Below are 17,586 nucleotides of genomic sequence, written 5' to 3'. Positions count from 1 at the left end.
CTATTGTATCTGCGTCCAACACCAATGGGGTGGTTGGTAAGATTTAGGGCCCATTATACAGTGTGACAGAGTACTTGTAAGTTCACGATGAAATAGGCAGAAGTTTGCACGGCTTTGTGAAGGGGAGGTCGTGCTTGATAAATTTGCTGGAATTAATTGAAGAAGTAAATAGCAAGACGGCCAAAGGAGAGTCAGTAGATGTTGTTTACTTTGATTTTCAGAAAGCATTTGAGAAGTTGTCACACGTTGGCTGCTTAGGAAGATGAGATCCCACGGTATAAAAAGGGCAGATAACAGCATGGATCGCAGGCTGGCTGGATGGCAGAAGAGAAAGAGTAACAATAAAGGGGGCTTTTTTCTAGTTGTCTAGCAGTGAATCCACAAGAGTCAGTGCTGGGTCCGCGACACTTCATGTTTTTATATTAATGATTTGGACGAGGGGATTGAAGGTTTTGTGGCAAAGTTTGCGGATGATACGAAAATAGGTGGAAGGGCAGGTAGTGTAGAGAAAGCAGGGAACTGCAGAGGACTTGGACATGTTGGGGGAGTTTGCAGAGAAATGTCAGATGCTAGGAGGAATAATGGCATTGACTACTTTCTAAATGGGGATGCAAAGGGACTTGGGAGAGCTAGTTCAAGATTCCCAAAAATGTATCTGCAAGTTGAATCGGTAGTAAAGAAAGCAAAATCAATGCTAATATTATTTCAAGAGGGCTTGTATACAAAAACAAGGATTATAATGTTGATGCACTGGGAAGGGCGCATTTGGAATATTGTGAGCAATTCTGGGCATCATGTCGGAGGAAGGGTGTGCTGGCTCTGGAGAGGATCCAGACGAGGTTTACAAGAATGATCCCTGGAATGAATAGGTTAACCTATGATGAGCGTTTGTCGACACGGGGCTTGCACTCGCTGGAATGTAGAAGAATGAGGGTGGACCTCATTGAAACATACAGAGATGTGAAGGGCTTGGATCGAGTGGATGTGGAGAGCATGTTTCCACTAGTGGGAGATTCTAGGACTTGAGGTCAATCCCTCAGAATTAAAAGACTTGCTGTTATGAACAAGATGAAGAGACATTTATTAAATCAGAGGGTGGTGAATCTGTGGAATTCTTTGCCACAGAAGGTTGTGTAGGCCACGTCAGTGGATATTTTAAGGCGTAGGTAGATAGATTCTTCATACACTTCATACTTCATACACTTCACCTCCAATTTCCATCCTGGCCTTAAATATACCTGGACTATCTCTGACATCTCCCTCCCGTTTCTGGACCTCACCATCTCCATCACAGGAGAAAAACTAGTGACGGACATTTACTACAAGCCCACCGACTCGCACAGCTATCTGGACTACACTTCTTCCCACCCGGTCCCCTGCAAAAAGTCTATTCCCTACTCCCAATTTCTCCGTCTACGCCGCATCTGCGCCCGGGATGAGGTGTTTCAGACTAGGGCTTCCGAGATGTCCTCGTTCTTCAGAAAACGGGGCTTCCCCTCCTCCATTATAGATGAGGCTCTCACTAGGGTCTCTTCTACATCCCGCAGCTCCGCTCTTGCTCCCCTCCCCCCACTCGCAACAAGGACAGGATCCCCCTCGTTCTCACCTTCCACCCCACCAGCCAGCGGATCCAACATATCATCCACCAACATTTCCGTCACCTACAACAGGACCCCACCACTGGCCATATTTTCCCACCACCTCCCCTCTCTGCGTTCCGCAGAGACCGTTCCCTCCGCAACTCCCTGGTCCACTCGTCCCTTCCTACCCAAACCACCCCAACCCCGGGCACTTTCCCTTGCAACCGCACGAGATGCAACACCTGTCCCTTTACCTCCCCCCTCAATTCCATCAAAGGACCCAAACAGTCTTTCCAGGTGAGACAGAGGTTCACCTGCACCTCCTCCAACCTCATCTATTGCATCCGCTGCTCTAGATTTCAACTTATTTATATCGGCGAAACCAAGCGCAAGCTCGGCGATCGCTTCGCTGAACACCTGCGCTCGGTCCGCATTAACGCAACTGATCTCCCGGTGGCCCAGCACTTTAACTCCCCCTCGAGGGTAAACTAGCCAATAATATAAAGGAGGATAGCAAAAGTTTTTTTTAGGTACGTGAAGAGAAAAAAATAGTCAAGGCAAATGTGGGTCCCTTGAAGACAGAAACAGGGGAATTTATTATGGGGAACAAAGAAATGGCAGACTAGTTAAACCGTTACTTTGGATCTGTCTTCACTGAGGAAGATACACACAATCTCCCAAATGTTCTAGGGGCTGGAGAACCTAGGGTGATGGAGGAACTGAAGGAAATCCACATTAGGCAGGAAATGGTTTTGGGTAGACTGATGGGACTGAAGGCTGATAAATCCCCAGGGCCTGATGGTCTGCATCCCAGGGTACTTAAGGAGGTGGCTCTAGAAATAGTGGAAGCATTGGAGATCATTTTTCAATGTTCTATAGATTCAGGATCAGTTCCTGTGGATTGGAGTATAGCAAATGTTATCCCACTTTTTAAGAAAGGAGGGAGAGAGAAAACGGGTAATTATAGACCAGTTAGTCTGACATCAGTGGTGGGGAAGATGCTGGAGTCAATTATAAAAGACGAAATTGCTGAGCATTTGGATAGCAGTAACGGGATCATTCCGAGTCAGCATGGATTTACGAAGGGGAAATCATGCTTGACAAATCTACTGGAATTTTTTGAGGATGTAACTAGGAAAATTGACAGGGGAGAGTCAGTGGATGTGGTGTACCTCGACTTTCAGAAAGCATTCGACAAGGTCCCACATAGGAGATTAGTGGGCAAAAGTAGGGCACATGGTATTGGGGGTAGGGTACTGACATGGATAGAAAATTGGTTGACAGACAGAAAGCAAAGAGTGGGGATAAATGGGTCTCTTTCGGAATGGGAGGCAGTGACCAGTGGGGTACCGCAAGGTTCGGTGCTGGGACCCCAGCTATTTACGATATACATTAATGGCTTAGACGAAGGGATTAAAAGTACCATTAGCAAATTTGCAGATGATACTAAGCTGGGGGGTAGTGTGAATTGTGAGGAAGATGCAATAAGGCTGCAGGGTGACTTGGACAGGTTGTGTGAGTGGGCGGATACATGGCAGATGCAGTTTAATGTAGATAAGTGTGAGGTTATTCACTTTGGAAGTAAGAATAGAAAGGCAGATTATTATCTGAATGGTGTCAAGTTAGGAGGAGGGGGAGTTCAACGAGATCTGGGTGTCCTAGTGCATCAGTCAATGAAAGGAAGCATGCAGGTACAGCAGGCAGTGAAGAAAGCCAATGGAATGTTGGCCTTCGTAACAAGAGATTTCGTTCGGTGTTGTGCCGAGTGACAATAAAGTGCTGTTATGTTATGTTAGTATAGGAGCAAAGAGGTCCTTCTACAGTTGTACCGGGCCCTGGTGAGACCGCACCTGGAGTACTGTGTGCAGTTTTGGTCTCCGAATTTGAGGAAGGATATTCTTGCTGTGGAGGGCGTGCAGCGTAGGTTCACTAGGTTAATTCCCGGAATGGCGGGACTGTCGTATGTTGAAAGGCTGGATCGATTGGGCTTGTATACACTGGAATTTAGAAGGATGAGGGGGGATCTTATTGAAACATATAAGATAATTAGGGGATTGGACACATTAGAAGCAGGAAACATGTTCCCAATGTTGGGGGGTCCAGAACAAGGGGCCACAGTTTAAGAATAAGGGGTAGGCCATTTAGAACGGAGATGAGGAAGAACTTTTTCAGTCAGAGAGTGGTGAAGGTGAGGAATTCTCTGCCCCAGAAGGCAGTGGAGGCCAGTTCGTTGGATGCTTTCAAGAGAGAGTTGGATAGAGCTCTTAAGGATAGCGGAGTGAGGGGGTATGCGGAGAAGGCAGGAACGGGGTACTGATTGAGAGTGATCAGCCATGATCGCATTGAATGGCGGTGCTGGCTCGAAGGGCTGAATGGCCTACTCCTGCACCTATTATCTATTGTCTATTGTCTATTGTCCCATTCCCAATCTGACCTCTCTGTCATGGGCCTCCTCCAGTGCCATAGTGAGGCCCACCGGAAATTGGAGGAGCAGCACCTCATATTTCGCCTGGGCAGTTTGCGGCCCGGTGGTATGAACGTCGACTTCTCCCACTTCAGATAGCTCCTCTGTCCCTCCCTTCCCCTCCTCCTTCCCAGTTCTCCCTCTATCTTCCTGTCTCCACCTATATCCTTCCTTTGTCCCACCCCCGACATCAGTCTGAAGAAGGGTCTAGACCCGAAACGTCACCCATTCCTTCTCTCCCGAGATGCTGCCTGACCTGCTGGGTTACTCCAGCATTTTGTGAATAGGTAGATAGATTCTTGATTAGTCCAGGTTTCAGAAGTTATGGGCAGAAGGCAGGAGGATGTGGTTAGGAGGGAAAGAGATCAGCCATGATTGAATGGCGGAGATTTGATTGGCCGAATGGCCTAATTCTATTCCTATTCCTTTTGACCTAATGGCCACCTGCGTCATTTCGTTCCAGGCACTTACTGCCCTTTGTGTAAACAGCTTTCCCTGCACACCTCGCTTAAAATTAATCCCTTTCGCCTTAAAGGGGTGGCCTCTAATATTTGATATTTCTATCTTGGGAGGAATGTTCTAACTGTTTATCCTATCTGTGCCTCGCATAATTTGATATCGATCTATCAGGTTACTGCTCGATTTCCGGTGTTCCAAATAAATCAGTCCAACGTCTACTTTTCATATGCTCCAGGAGATGTTCTTGTCAGGGTCTTGAGCACCTTTTCCAAAACGCCTTTCCTGTACGAGAGCGGTCATAACTGCACACAAAACTGCAAAACCGGCCGAAGAATAGTTCTCTAAATCTGAATATTGACTTCCTGAGTCATATTCAATGCCTCGATCAAATATGGCAATCATTCTACATGGCTTATTTAGAACTCTCAACGTGCTGCCACGATCTGTGAGTTACGCACTGGAACCTTAAGATCCATCTTCAGCAACGCTGATGCTCCGATGTACTGTTATTGTGCAAACATTGAGGGCAGCTGTGTCTAAATGTTGCACTGTGCTGCTGATGTTCATCCACGGGAGGGCGCTGTGACAGTATATTGCTACTGCACTTCCACTGAGTTGCGCTGTGTGTGGATGCTGCAGTGTACTGCTGATGTTCATCCACGGGAGGGTGCTGTTACAGCATATTGCTACTGTACATACACTGAGGTGCGCTGTGTGGATGATGCGGTGCACTGTTAAACATAACACTCAGTGCATAAGTCATGCTGCCTAATTAGGGTATTTGGCACATCGAGTCTACTCCGACATTCAATCATGGCTGACCTATCTTTCCTGCCTTCTCCCCATAACCGTCGAAACTCTTACGAATGACCAACCTGTCTATCTTCGCTTTAAAAATATCCAATGACGGTTTCCAAGCGTCTGTGGCAGAATTTCAAAGATTTACCACCTTCTGACGAAATAAATTCCTCAACATCTCATTTTAAAAAGAACGTCCTTTTATTCTGAGGTTAGTCAGAAAATTAATGAATGGATGAATGAATGAACGAATGAACGAATGAATGAATGGATGAATGAATGAAATGAATGAATGAATGAATGAATGAATGAATAAATGAATGAATGAATGAATGAATGAGTGAGTGAATGAATGAATGATTGAATGAATGAATGAGTGAATGAATGAATGAATGAATGAATGAATTAATGAATGAATGAATGAATGAATGAATGAATGAATGAATGAGTGAATGAATGAATGAATGAATGGATGAATGAATCAATGAATGAATGAATGAATGAATGAATGAATGAATGAATGAATGGATGAATGAATAAGTTTATTGGCCAAGTATGTACACATACAAGGAATGTGCCGGTCGCAAGTAACAGAGAGGGTGGTGAATCTGTGGAATTCTGCCACAGACGGATGTGGAGGCCGTCATTAGATCATTTAAAAGCAGGGATAGACGGGCTCATGATTAGTAACAGTGTCAAAGTTTGGGTTGGGTTTGATTGGGAAAGACAGGGCAGCCATAATGGAATGGCAGAGCAGACTCGGTGAGCCGAGTGACTTACTCAGATGGCATATGATCGTAGGAACTCATTACTGACTCCGGGATTGGAATGAGTCTATAGACATAGAAAACATAGCAAATAGGTGCAGGAGGAGGCCCTTTGGCCGTCGAGCCAGCACTGCCACTAATTGTGATCATGGCTGATCACCCACAATCAGTAATAATATGTGCCTACCTTCTCCCCAAATCCCTTGATTCCGCTAGCCCCCAGAGCTCTATCTAACACTGGTCGCTATTCAAGGATTCGACAATGGACCTGAACGACGACGTCACAACTTTTTGCAAATTTCATGAGAAAATGTGCGCAGAAGTGCGATTCCCGACGCAGGCTAGCTATCTCGTTATCCAACTAACTTGCTATCAGCCTCGCTAACTCTTTAGCTATCTAGCTATGTGGCTATCTATCCATCCAGATCTATCAATATAGTTTATATCTACCTGACTAGCTATCTAGCTAAGGTACACAAAATGCAGGAGCAACTCAGCGAGTCAGGTAGCATCTCAGTAGAAAATGAATGGGTGACGTTTCGGTTCGAGATCCTTCTTCAGGCTGATGTCAGCGGATGGGGCCGGACAAAGATAGGATAAAGATAGAGGCAGGAAGACTGGTGGGAGACCTGGGAAGGGGGAGGGGATCGAGAGGGAAAGCAGGGACTATCTGAAGTTAGAGAAGTCAATGTTGATACCCAAGCGAAATATGAGGTGCTGTTCCTCCAATTTGCGCTGGGCCTCACTCTGACAATGGAGGAGGCCCAGAACAGAAAGGGCGGATTGGGAATGGGAGGGGGAGTTGAAGTGCTGAGTTACCGCGAAATCAGGTTGGTTGAGACGGACTGAGCGGACGTGTTCAGCGAAACTATCGCCGAGCCTGCGTTTGGTCTCGCAGATGTAGAGAAGATGACACCAGGAACAGCGAATACAGTTGATGAGGTTGGAGGATGTGCAGGTGAACCGCTGCCGCACCTGGAAAGACTGTTTGGGTCCTTGGATGGAGTCTAGGGGGAGGCAAAGGGACACAGCCCTCGAAGAACACCTGTTCCTTTACCTCCCCCTCGAAGAACACCTGTCCCTTTACCTCCCCCTCGACCAACACCTGTCCCTTTACCTCTCCCCAGCTAGCCTTCTCACCGTCTCGCCAAATAGCCATCTACCGTTCTAGCGATCTAGCTATCTAGCCATCTAGCCATCTAGGCTAGTTATCTATACATATAGCTATTTAGTTAACGATCTAACTACCCAGCTGTCTCATTTGCTAGGTACCCAGCAATTCAGCTAGATCTAACGAGATCTCCCTCTCTTACGAGGCCCACTGAGGATGAGGGAGAGAAAGCGCACCCCTCAAAGAGCTGCCTATCTAGCGATATAGCTATCTTACTATCTATATATCCAACTATCCAGCTTTCTAGCTATCTAGCAATGCATGTCGATAGCTACCTAGTTATCTCGCTATCTCGCTATCGAGAGAGCTCACACGCTGACCAACTGAGTTCCTCCATGATTCAAGATTCCAGGTTTAGTATCTTTATTCCCTTTTGATACGAAACTTTTTTTCTGGGTCGGTGGAAGATATTTGTTTTATCCTCTTCCATCACCTGCAGATCACTGTCCTTTGCCACAGTCTAAATTACAGCGCGGAAACAGGCCCTTCGGTCCATTGAGTCCGCTCTAACCAGCGATCCCCGCATATTAACTCAACCCTACATGCACTTGGCTCATACCAAGCCAATTAACCAACAAACCTGTAGGTCTTTGGAGTGTGGAAGGAAACCAACAATCTCGAGGAAAACTCACGGGGGAACGTACGAACTGCGAACAGACACACCGTAGTCGGAATCGAACCCGGGTCTTCAGCTGCAAGCGTTGTCAGGCAGCAACTCTACCTGTGCGCCCATAGTTAGTATGTTTGCAAGTGACACCAAACCAATCTTTACAGATGGCGGCGAATACGTTGAAAGGCGCACGATATCAAAACCGGGCCAGATGGTTCGTTCAGACCGACCGCTCACCGGGAATTGATCTTCGTGAAAGATGCCATCATGCTTGATTGATGAAAATGTTGCCAGCACTCGAGGGCCTGGGCTATAGGGCTTGGTTGGACAGGTTTGGACTTTATGCCTAGGAGAACAGGGGCCTGAGAGGTGACCTCTACAGGCGAAAAGGGTATGAGTGGAATAAATGGAGTGAATGCACAGTCTATTTAACAGGGTAGGAAAATCAAGCACGATAGGGCATGGCTTTAAGGTGAGAGGTGTTGATGTTTAATATAAACGTGAGGGGCAACTATTTCATTCAGAGGGTTGAGGAAACGTGAAACCACCTACCCAGAAACATGCTGAGGCACACACAATGTGAAGGACATTTGGACGGGTACACGGTTTGGAAAGGTTTTCGGGGATTTGGGCAAACCGAACCAGATCAGATGGTCCATTTTAATCGACACGTGGATGTTGGGCGGCACGGCCTGTTTCCGCGCTATATGTCTCCATGCTTTATGATCTCTGCCATCGGGATGTATTAGACAGAACCATCGGGTGGTGGATGAATACGCATTGATGAAACAGTGTTTCCCTGTTCAAAGCGGGATATCCAACAGTAGAGATGCATTGTTCGGCTCGTAAACAGTGGTGGTCATCAGAGCCAATACAGTCGCCAGGCATCCGTTTGCTTGAATTGAGCGCCCAGCCTGATTTGGAATCCTCTTATCCCTGTTTGACTTGCCGTGCTCACACTTGTCCTTCGTGTTCCGTTCATGGTCATCTTGCTTCAAAGCCTCAGATCAGGACATTAACCAAGTGTGAATCTCCCTTTTCATCCAAGGCTTCTGATTAGGACGAGACCTAAATGTCTCTATTGTAAAACAGCCGTCACGTGCATTTCTTGATGAAACCGAACACATCCCTCGACAGACCGCGGACCGCTGGTCTCACGGCGTCCGGACGCGCGATATCATTCCGTGAGAAATCCTCGCATATTTTCCGATTTTATGTTTCCTGAGTTTTTGCATCAGATTGTCATTATTCCGGCTCCCGCTCCGGGGGAAACACTGTGCTATTTGTGCGTCTCCTTTCATCAATCGGCAACGGTGCCTCACCAGTTGCATCCCGAGCAGGTGGTCGGGGTTCGATTCCGATCACCGCAACATTCCCAATGCACGGGGAATCTGCCTTCAGAGAGCACAGATACTTAATTCCGATAGAAATTCATGCATAGACTCATAGAGTCATAGAATGATACAGAGTGGAAACAGGCCATTCGGCCCAACTTGCCCACACCGGCCAACATGTTCCAGCTACACGACTCCCACCTGGCCGCGTTTGGCCCATATGCCTCCAAACCTGTCCGATCCATGTACTTGTCTAACTGCTTCTTACATGTTTGGACAGTTCCTGCCTCAACGACCTCCTCTGGCAGCTTGTTCCATACATCCACCATCCTTTGCGTGAAAAAGTTACCCATCACTTTCCTACTAATCTTTTCTGTGGTATTATGGGAATAAGAGTGTAAGGAATGCGGTGGCCGGAGGTGACGTGGGGACCCGGGGTGTGGCAGTGGGGGAGTTGCCCGGGCATGCAGACAAGCAGGCGGCTGCTGTACAGAGTTGCTAATTAAAGGTATACTCCGTTTACGTCGTGGTACGAGCTTTATTATACAAATAAACGCGACATGGTGTCAGGAGTGGGATCCTTGTAAGCAAAAATATATTTTAAAAAAAAGAGGAAGGGGTATCGTTTGGCGCGAGATGGGAGACGAGCCTGCAGATATGGCGCAACCCACACCAACTGCTACGTTCACAATACAACCTCCAGAGCCATTCGATTTCACCAAGCCTCAAGAATGGGAGCGTTGGATCAGGAGATTCGACCGCTTCCGGCTTGCAAGCAATTTAAACGCGACGTCAGCAGAAAACCAGGTGAACACGTTAGTGTATTGCATGGGCGATGAAGCTGAAGATGTGCTAAAGGGGCTAACGCTAACTGCAGATGAGAGGAGGGAGTACACAGATGTCAAGGCGGGCTTTGATGCATTTTTTGTACCTAAAAAGAATGTAATCTATGAAAGAGCCAAGTTCAATCAGCGTGTGCAACTGCCAGGTGAAACGGTGGATTCCTTCATCACTGCTCTGTACGGATTAGCTGAACACTGCAACTATGGACAGTTACAGAACGAGCTGATCCGCGACAGGTTATTGGTCGGGCTGAGAAACGTCTCATTATCAGAAAAGCTACAGCTAGACAGAGACCTAACCCTTGCAACTGCAATAACAAAAACAAGGCAGTCTGAACAAGTTAGACGACAGTGGTCTGACTTAAGAGGAGAAAATAGCGGTGCTAGCAAGTGCTCTAATGTTGATGCAGTATATGCTAAAAGCTACAGAAAACCCAAATTTCCCTCAAAGCCTCAGCCACAAGCACAAACACCAAGCAAAAATAGACTTAATACACGGCCTCAGCCAGGTTCAAAGGCCTGTTATAGATGTGGAAAAATGCCCTCGCATGGGAAATGGGAATGCCCTGCTAAAGATGCTGTGTGTCACAACTGTGGCAAAAAGGGACATTATGGTAGAGTGTGCAGAAACAGTGCAAAATCTCTCAATGCTGTCACTACAGAGGAAGAAGAGAGCTTTTTCCTGGGAGCCGTGGATGCTGGAAAAGACCCGTGGACGGTGCAGCTAGAAGTGAGACAAAAAAAAGTGTGCTTTAAAATAGACACTGGTGCTGATGTCACCGCCGTGCCAGCCGAGGTGTACTATGACATTACAGGGGGGCATGATGTGAAACGCCTGGCAGTGTCGACACGCCCATTGTTTGGGCCAGGGGGCGATGCACTCTCTGTCCTGGGTGTAGCCAGAGAAACACTGCGCAGAGGCAGAAAGGAAGCCATAGAGAACATTTATATAGTAAAAGACCTGCACACTGCACTGTTGGGAAGGCCTGCCATAGAACGACTTCAGCTTGTGTGCAGGGTTAACGGCATCACCGTGGAATCAGTGAAACAACAATATCCGAAGCTGTGTAGCGGCTTGGGTCTTGTCCGGAGGCCATACTCAATTAAATTGAAGCCAGAGGCTGTGCCCTTCTCTCTCCACACGCCACGCAGAGTCCCTCTGCCGCTTATGGGAAAAGTGAGGATGGAGATAGACCGTATGGAGAAGATGGGCGTAATCACCAAGATTGAGGAGCCGACTGATTGGTGTGCCGGGATGGTGGTGGTGCCGAAGAAAACAGGTGATGTTCGCATTTGTGTGGACTTCACAATGATGAATGGATCAGTATGCAGAGAAAAGTTTATCCTGCCTTCTGTCGAGCACACTCTGGGCATGCTAGCTGGCGTAACAGTATTCAGCAAATTAGATGCCAACATGGGCTTTTGGCAAGTACCATTGACAAAAGAGTCTGCCAAATACACCACCTTCATCACGCCTTTTGGGCGCTACTATTTTAACCGTCTACCCTTTGGCATAGCATCAGCACCCGAGCACTTTCAAAGGATGATGATGACAGAAGTGACCGGTGGCCTGGAGGGGGTAACTGTGTCACATGGATGACATCCTGGTCTGGGGACAGACGCAGGAGGAGCATGATGTGCGGCTGCATGCGGTGCTAGAGAAGGCATATAAGGCCGGCATTACGCTCAACATGGACAAATGTGAGCTCACACGCCACACAGTCAGATTCCTGGGTCATGTGATTTCAGCAGATGGAGTGAAGCCAGATCCAGAGAAGACGAGAGCAGTACAAGAAATGGATGCACCCAAAAATGTCAGCGAACTCAGGAGTTTTCTGGGCATGGTCAATCAGCTGGGCCGCTTCTTGCCTAACCTGGCCGAAAAAGACAAAGTGCTACGAGACCTGCTGTCCAAGAAGAACCACTGGTACTGGGGGACAGAGCAGCAGGCCGCCTTTGATCGGTTAAAAACAGAGCTGTCATCCACACCAGTGCTCACATTATACAACCCAAACAGTGCTCTAAAGATCTCTGCTGATGCTTCTTCCTTTGGCCTGGGGGCAGTCCTGCTGCAGAAAAGCGATGCCATGTGGTCACCTGTGGCATATGCGTCCAGGTCAATGACACCGACAGAGCAGCGTTATGCTCAAGTAGAGAAGGAGGCATTGGCTGCGACATGGGCATGTGAAAGGTTCAGCTGTTTCATCCTGGGAAGACCATTCGAGCTGGAAACTGACCACAAGCCGTTGGTGAGTCTGCTGGGAGGGAAAGCTTTGGATGACCTCCCACCAAGAGTCCAAAGATTTAGGATGAGACTCATGAGGTACAACTATACAGTCAATCATGTCCCTGGCAAAAGCCTGGGGACAGCCGACACCCTATCGCGTGCTCCTCTGAGAGCCGCAAAAACACACGCAGACACAAGCCTATTAGAGGACACCAACATCTATGTAGACTCTGTCATCAGCAACATTCCTGTCAGAGGAGATTATCTGAGCAGCCTACGTGAGCACCTACAGACAGCACATGCTCTGCACTGATGGAGTACTGCACAAACGGCTGGCCCGACAAAAGCCAACTGCAGGGAGTGCTGAGACATTACTGGGCTGAAAGAGCAGTGCTGATTGTGCACGATGGGCTGCTGCTGCGGGGCACGAGGCTCGTCATCCCATCAGCCTTACAAGGTGATGTGCTGCAGAGACTACATGAGGGACACCTGGGGGTGACAAAGTGCAGGGGCCGGGCCAAACAGACGGTATGGTGGCCAGGACTCAGCAGCCAGCTGAATGACATGGTGCTGAAATGTAGAACCTGCATCCAAGAGAGAAGGAATGTCAAAGAGCCGCTGATGCCAACGGAGATGCCAGACAGGCCTTGGCAAACCTTGGGAGCTGACCTATTCACGCTGAAAGACAAGACTTATCTACTAGTAGTTGATTATTTCTCAAGGTATGTGGAAGTTGCGCTGCTGACACACACAAGGTCCACAGATGTGGTGGTACACCTGAAATCCATGTTTTCTCGTCATGGAATTGGGGAAGTTCTTAAAAGTGACAATGGGCCCCAGTTCTCAGGTAGCCACTTTAAAGCCTTTGCAGCAGAGTATGGCTTTGTGCACATCACGAGCAGCCCCAGGTGGCCTCAGAGCAATGGTGAGGCGGAACGCGCTGTACAAACCGTGAAAACCCTGCTAACAAAGGCGTCAGACCCATATCTTGCATTGCTGGCCTACAGAGCAACCCCTCTACAGAACGGCTATAGCCCGGCCGAGCTGTTGATGGGGCGCCGCCTCCGCACTACTGTTCCTGCCCTTCCAACCCTGCTGAATCCAGTTTTGCCTGACTACAACGCGCTGGGGGCCAAGGAAAGGGAGAAGAGGTGGAACGACGCAAGATCCTTCAACAAGAGGCACGGAGCGAGCAATCTGGAGCCACTAGTACCTGAGGAGGAGGTGTGGGTCACCGATGCACGAGTCGAGGGCAAAGTGCTATCTACACACAATACCCCTCGCTCTTATATCGTCCAGGTGCCTCAGGGCACACTGAGAAGGAACCGGCAGCACTTGGTGCCGCTGCAGACCAACAGTGGTGTAGTCGACGCTGATGAGCCACCGGTGGGAGAAGATTCAGCTCCACCAGAGCCAGCTCCGCCAGTAACAACATCACCCAGCAGAGAGGGCCCCACCACAGAGACTGTGCGGACCAGGTGTGGGAGAGAGGTTAGAAAGCCGAAGAGACTTGATTTGTGATTTATTGATCTGTTTTCTATAATAAAGGAAAAGAGAGGGTGAAAATGTTCGGTAAACCTGGTACATTTACCTGAAACCTGAGAGTTTAAGTTTTGAAGAACACAGCCTGCTAAAGTAATAGTTCACAGTATGGTAACGCGGAAGTTATTTTATTTCTATTTTGCATGCTTGAATCAGGGACAGGTCTTCCAGCAAAAGGGCAGAATAAACCCCTTAAGACCTGCAGAGACAAAGGTAGTCCACCCTTTGTTCTCAAAGAAAGGGAGATGTGGTATTATGGGAATAAGAGTGTAAGGAATGCGGTGGCCGGAGGTGACGTGGGGACCCGGGGTGTGGCAGTGGGGGAGTTGCCCGGGCATGCAGACAAGCAGGCGGCTGCTGTACAGAGTTGCTAATTAAAGGTATACTCCGTTTACGTCGTGGTACGAGCTTTATTATACAAATAAACGCGACATTTTCCACATTCACTTTGAGCCTATAAATGATGCAGGAAGGGGTTCTGGAGTAAAATGGATCCCATAGGCAATTATTATTCACTGTGATGTCGTCTGTGCATCGGGGATGGAATTTCCATTCATGACCCGTTGCCCTGTAAACGGAAGTGCATCTTCCTTATCCCTTTATTGCAGATTCCCACCCCAGACGAGGACAGATCCCAACATGCCCAGATAACATTTAACACCAAGTGACGCCACTCTGTTCACCACCCGCTCTCTGTCTATTCCATTCAGTGGAACCTCTCTCTTCACTCCCCATCTGTTCCGTCATGAGCTTCATCCAGTCCTCCGTAGAGGCAGACGGAACATCTTCACTCTGATCCCCAGCCATGCACTACGCTACATAGGAAAATTCACATGTTGCCATTGATCGGCCCCATCATTTACTTTCCAACTTTCTAATCATTGATGCCTTGTGCTCCGTCTCATGGCCCCGAATCTTCAACTTACGTCAGCTGCATCTACGGATGCTGCATGACCCGCTGAGTTATGTCTCTTTATTCAACATTACAGCATCTGTATGCTCCCTTGACATGAAAGATTTATATTGTTTGATGACGGAGATTTGTTTCGTCGTCCATTAACTGCTCATTATTGAGGTTTGCCACAGTCTTTGTATGCAGCCCGGACTTCGATTGAGTTGATTTCCTGATAATTCGCCTTCATATTACGACTCAATGTTCCGCAACGCTTATCCAATCGGACCGATTACTCGCCTTCGCTCTGTGAAACTGCAAATAGCTTAACTTCATCGATTGAGGGCAGACCTAATGGAGACACCTGGTCTCCTCAGACCACTGCTGTGTTGCTCTTTTCGTTGGTGCTTCGTTATTAAATCTTTCTGAATGCCAGCAGGAGCACCACCAATAGATGATCGGTTGACGAACGAGAGCGACAAATGGAAAGGCAGGCATACTTACTGGTCGTGTAACATATAACATATAACATATAACAACTACAGCATGGAAACAGGCCTGTCCGGCCCTACCAGTCCACGCCGACCATTCTCCCTGACCTAGTCTCATCTACCTGCACTCAGACCATAACCCTCTAATCCCCTCTTATCCATATACCTATCCAATTTACTCTTAAATAATAAAATCGAGCCAGCCTCCACCACTTCCACCGGAAGCTCATTCCGTACAGCCACCACCCTCTGAGTAAAGAAGTTCCCCCTCATGTTACCCCTAAACCTTTGTCCCTCAATTCTGAAGCTATGTCCCCTTGTTGGAATCTTCCCCACTCTCAAAGGGAAAAGCCTACCCACGTCAACTCTGTCCGTCCCTCTCAAAATTTAAAAAACCTCTATCAAGTCCCCCCTCAACCTTCTACGCTCCAAAGAATAAAGACCCAACCTGTTCAACCTCTCTCTGTAGCCTAAGTGCTGAAACCCAGGCAACATTCTAGTAAATCTCCTCTGTACCCTCTCCATTTTGTCGACATCCTTCCTATAATTTGGCGACCAGAACTGCACACCATACTCCAGATTCGGCCTCACCAATGCCCTGTACAATTTTAACATTACATCCCAACTTCTATACTCGATGCTCTGATTTATAAAGGCAAGCATACCAAACGCCTTCTTCACCACCCTATCCACATGAGATTCCACCTTCAGGGAACAATGCACAGTTATTCCCAGATCCCTCTGTTCCACTGCATTCCTCAATTCCCTACCATTTACCCTGTACGTCCTATTTTGATTTGTCCTACCAAAATGCAGCACCTCACACTTATCAGCATTAAACTCCATCTGCCATCTTTCAGCCCACCCTTCCAAAAGGCCCAAGTCTCTCTGTAGACTTTGAAAATCTACCTCACTATCAACTACTCCACCTATCTTAGTATCATCTGCATATTTACTAATCCAATTTGCCACACCATCATCCAGATCATTAATGTAAATGACAAACAACAGTGGACCCAACACAGATCCTTGGGGTACTCCACTAGACACTGGCCTCCAACCTGACATACAATTGTCAACCGTTACCCTCTGGTATCTCCCATTCAGCCATTGTTGAATCCATCTTGCAACCTCACTATTAATACCCAACGATTTAACCTTCTTAATCAACCTTCCATGTGGAACCTTGTCAAATGCCTTACTGAAGTCCAAAGAGACAACATCCACAGCCTTGCCCTTATCAATTTCCCTGGTAACCTCTTCAAAAAATTCAAGAAGATTAGTCAAACATGACCTTTCAGGCACAAATCCATGTTGACTGTTTCTAATCAGGCCTTGATTATCCAAATAATTATATATATTGTCCCTAATTATCTTTTCCATTAATTTTCCCACCACAGACGTCAAACTAATAGGTCTATAATTGCTAGGTTTACTTTTAGAACCTTTTTTAAACAAAGGCACAACGTGCGCAATGCGCCAATCTTCCGGCACCATCCCCGTTTCTAATGACGTTTGAAATATTTCCGTCATAGCCCCTGCTATTTCTGCACTAACTTCCCTCAATGTCCTAGGGAATATCATATCAGGACCTGGAGACTTATCCACTTTTATATTTTTCAAAAGTGTCCGTACCTCCTCTTCTTTAATCCTCCTAATTTCCATCACTACTCTACTTGTTTCGCTTACCTCACATAATTCAATATCCTTCTCCTCGGTAAATACCGAAGAAAAGAAATTGTTTAATATCTCCCCCATTTCTTCCGGCTCAGCACATAGCTGTCCACTCTGACTCTCTAATGGACCAATTTTATCCCTCACTATCCTTTTGCTATTGACATATCTGTAGAACCCCTTGGGGTTTACTTTTACATTACTTGCCAAAGCAGCCTCATATCTTTTTTTCGCTTTTCTAATTTCCTTCTTAAGATTCCTTTTACATTCCTTATATTCCTCAAGAACCTCATTTACTCCCTGCCGCTTATATTTATTGTATATCTCCCTCTTTTTCCGAACCAAGTGTCCAATTTCCCTGGAAAACCACGGCTCTTTCAAATTATTATTCTTTCCTTTCCACCGAACAGGGACATAAAGACTCTGTACTCACAAAATTTCACCTTTAAATATCCTCCATTTCTCTATTATATCCTTTTCATAAAACAAAAATTTCCATTTCACTCCTTTTAAATCCTTTCTCATCTCCTCAAAATTAGCCTTTCTCCAATCCAAAATCTCAACCCTTGGTCCAGATTTGACCTTCTCCATAATGATATTGAAACTAATGGCATTGTGATCACTAGACCCAAAGTGCTCCTCAACACATACCTCCGTCACCTGACCCAACTCATTTCCTAACAGGAGGTCCAACACTGCCCCTTCTCTGATAGGCACCTCTACGTATTGCTGCAA

At 47.1% G+C, this 17,586-nt stretch overlaps 1 protein-coding gene across 1 annotated transcript in view; it reads right to left on the bottom strand.

Annotated features, from left to right (window-relative positions):
• Window positions 1–17,586, bottom strand: part of LOC144612494 (uncharacterized) — a 671,985-nt gene that overhangs the window by 137,116 nt on the left and 517,283 nt on the right. The gene's annotated exons all lie outside the window — the stretch shown is intronic.

Source organism: Rhinoraja longicauda, unplaced genomic scaffold (assembly GCF_053455715.1).
Source record: "Rhinoraja longicauda isolate Sanriku21f unplaced genomic scaffold, sRhiLon1.1 Scf000046, whole genome shotgun sequence".
Classification (NCBI taxonomy): Eukaryota; Metazoa; Chordata; class Chondrichthyes; order Rajiformes; family Arhynchobatidae; genus Rhinoraja; species Rhinoraja longicauda.
The sequence above is the reverse complement of the archived record's forward strand: the minus strand, read 5'-3'. Positions and strand labels throughout refer to the sequence as shown.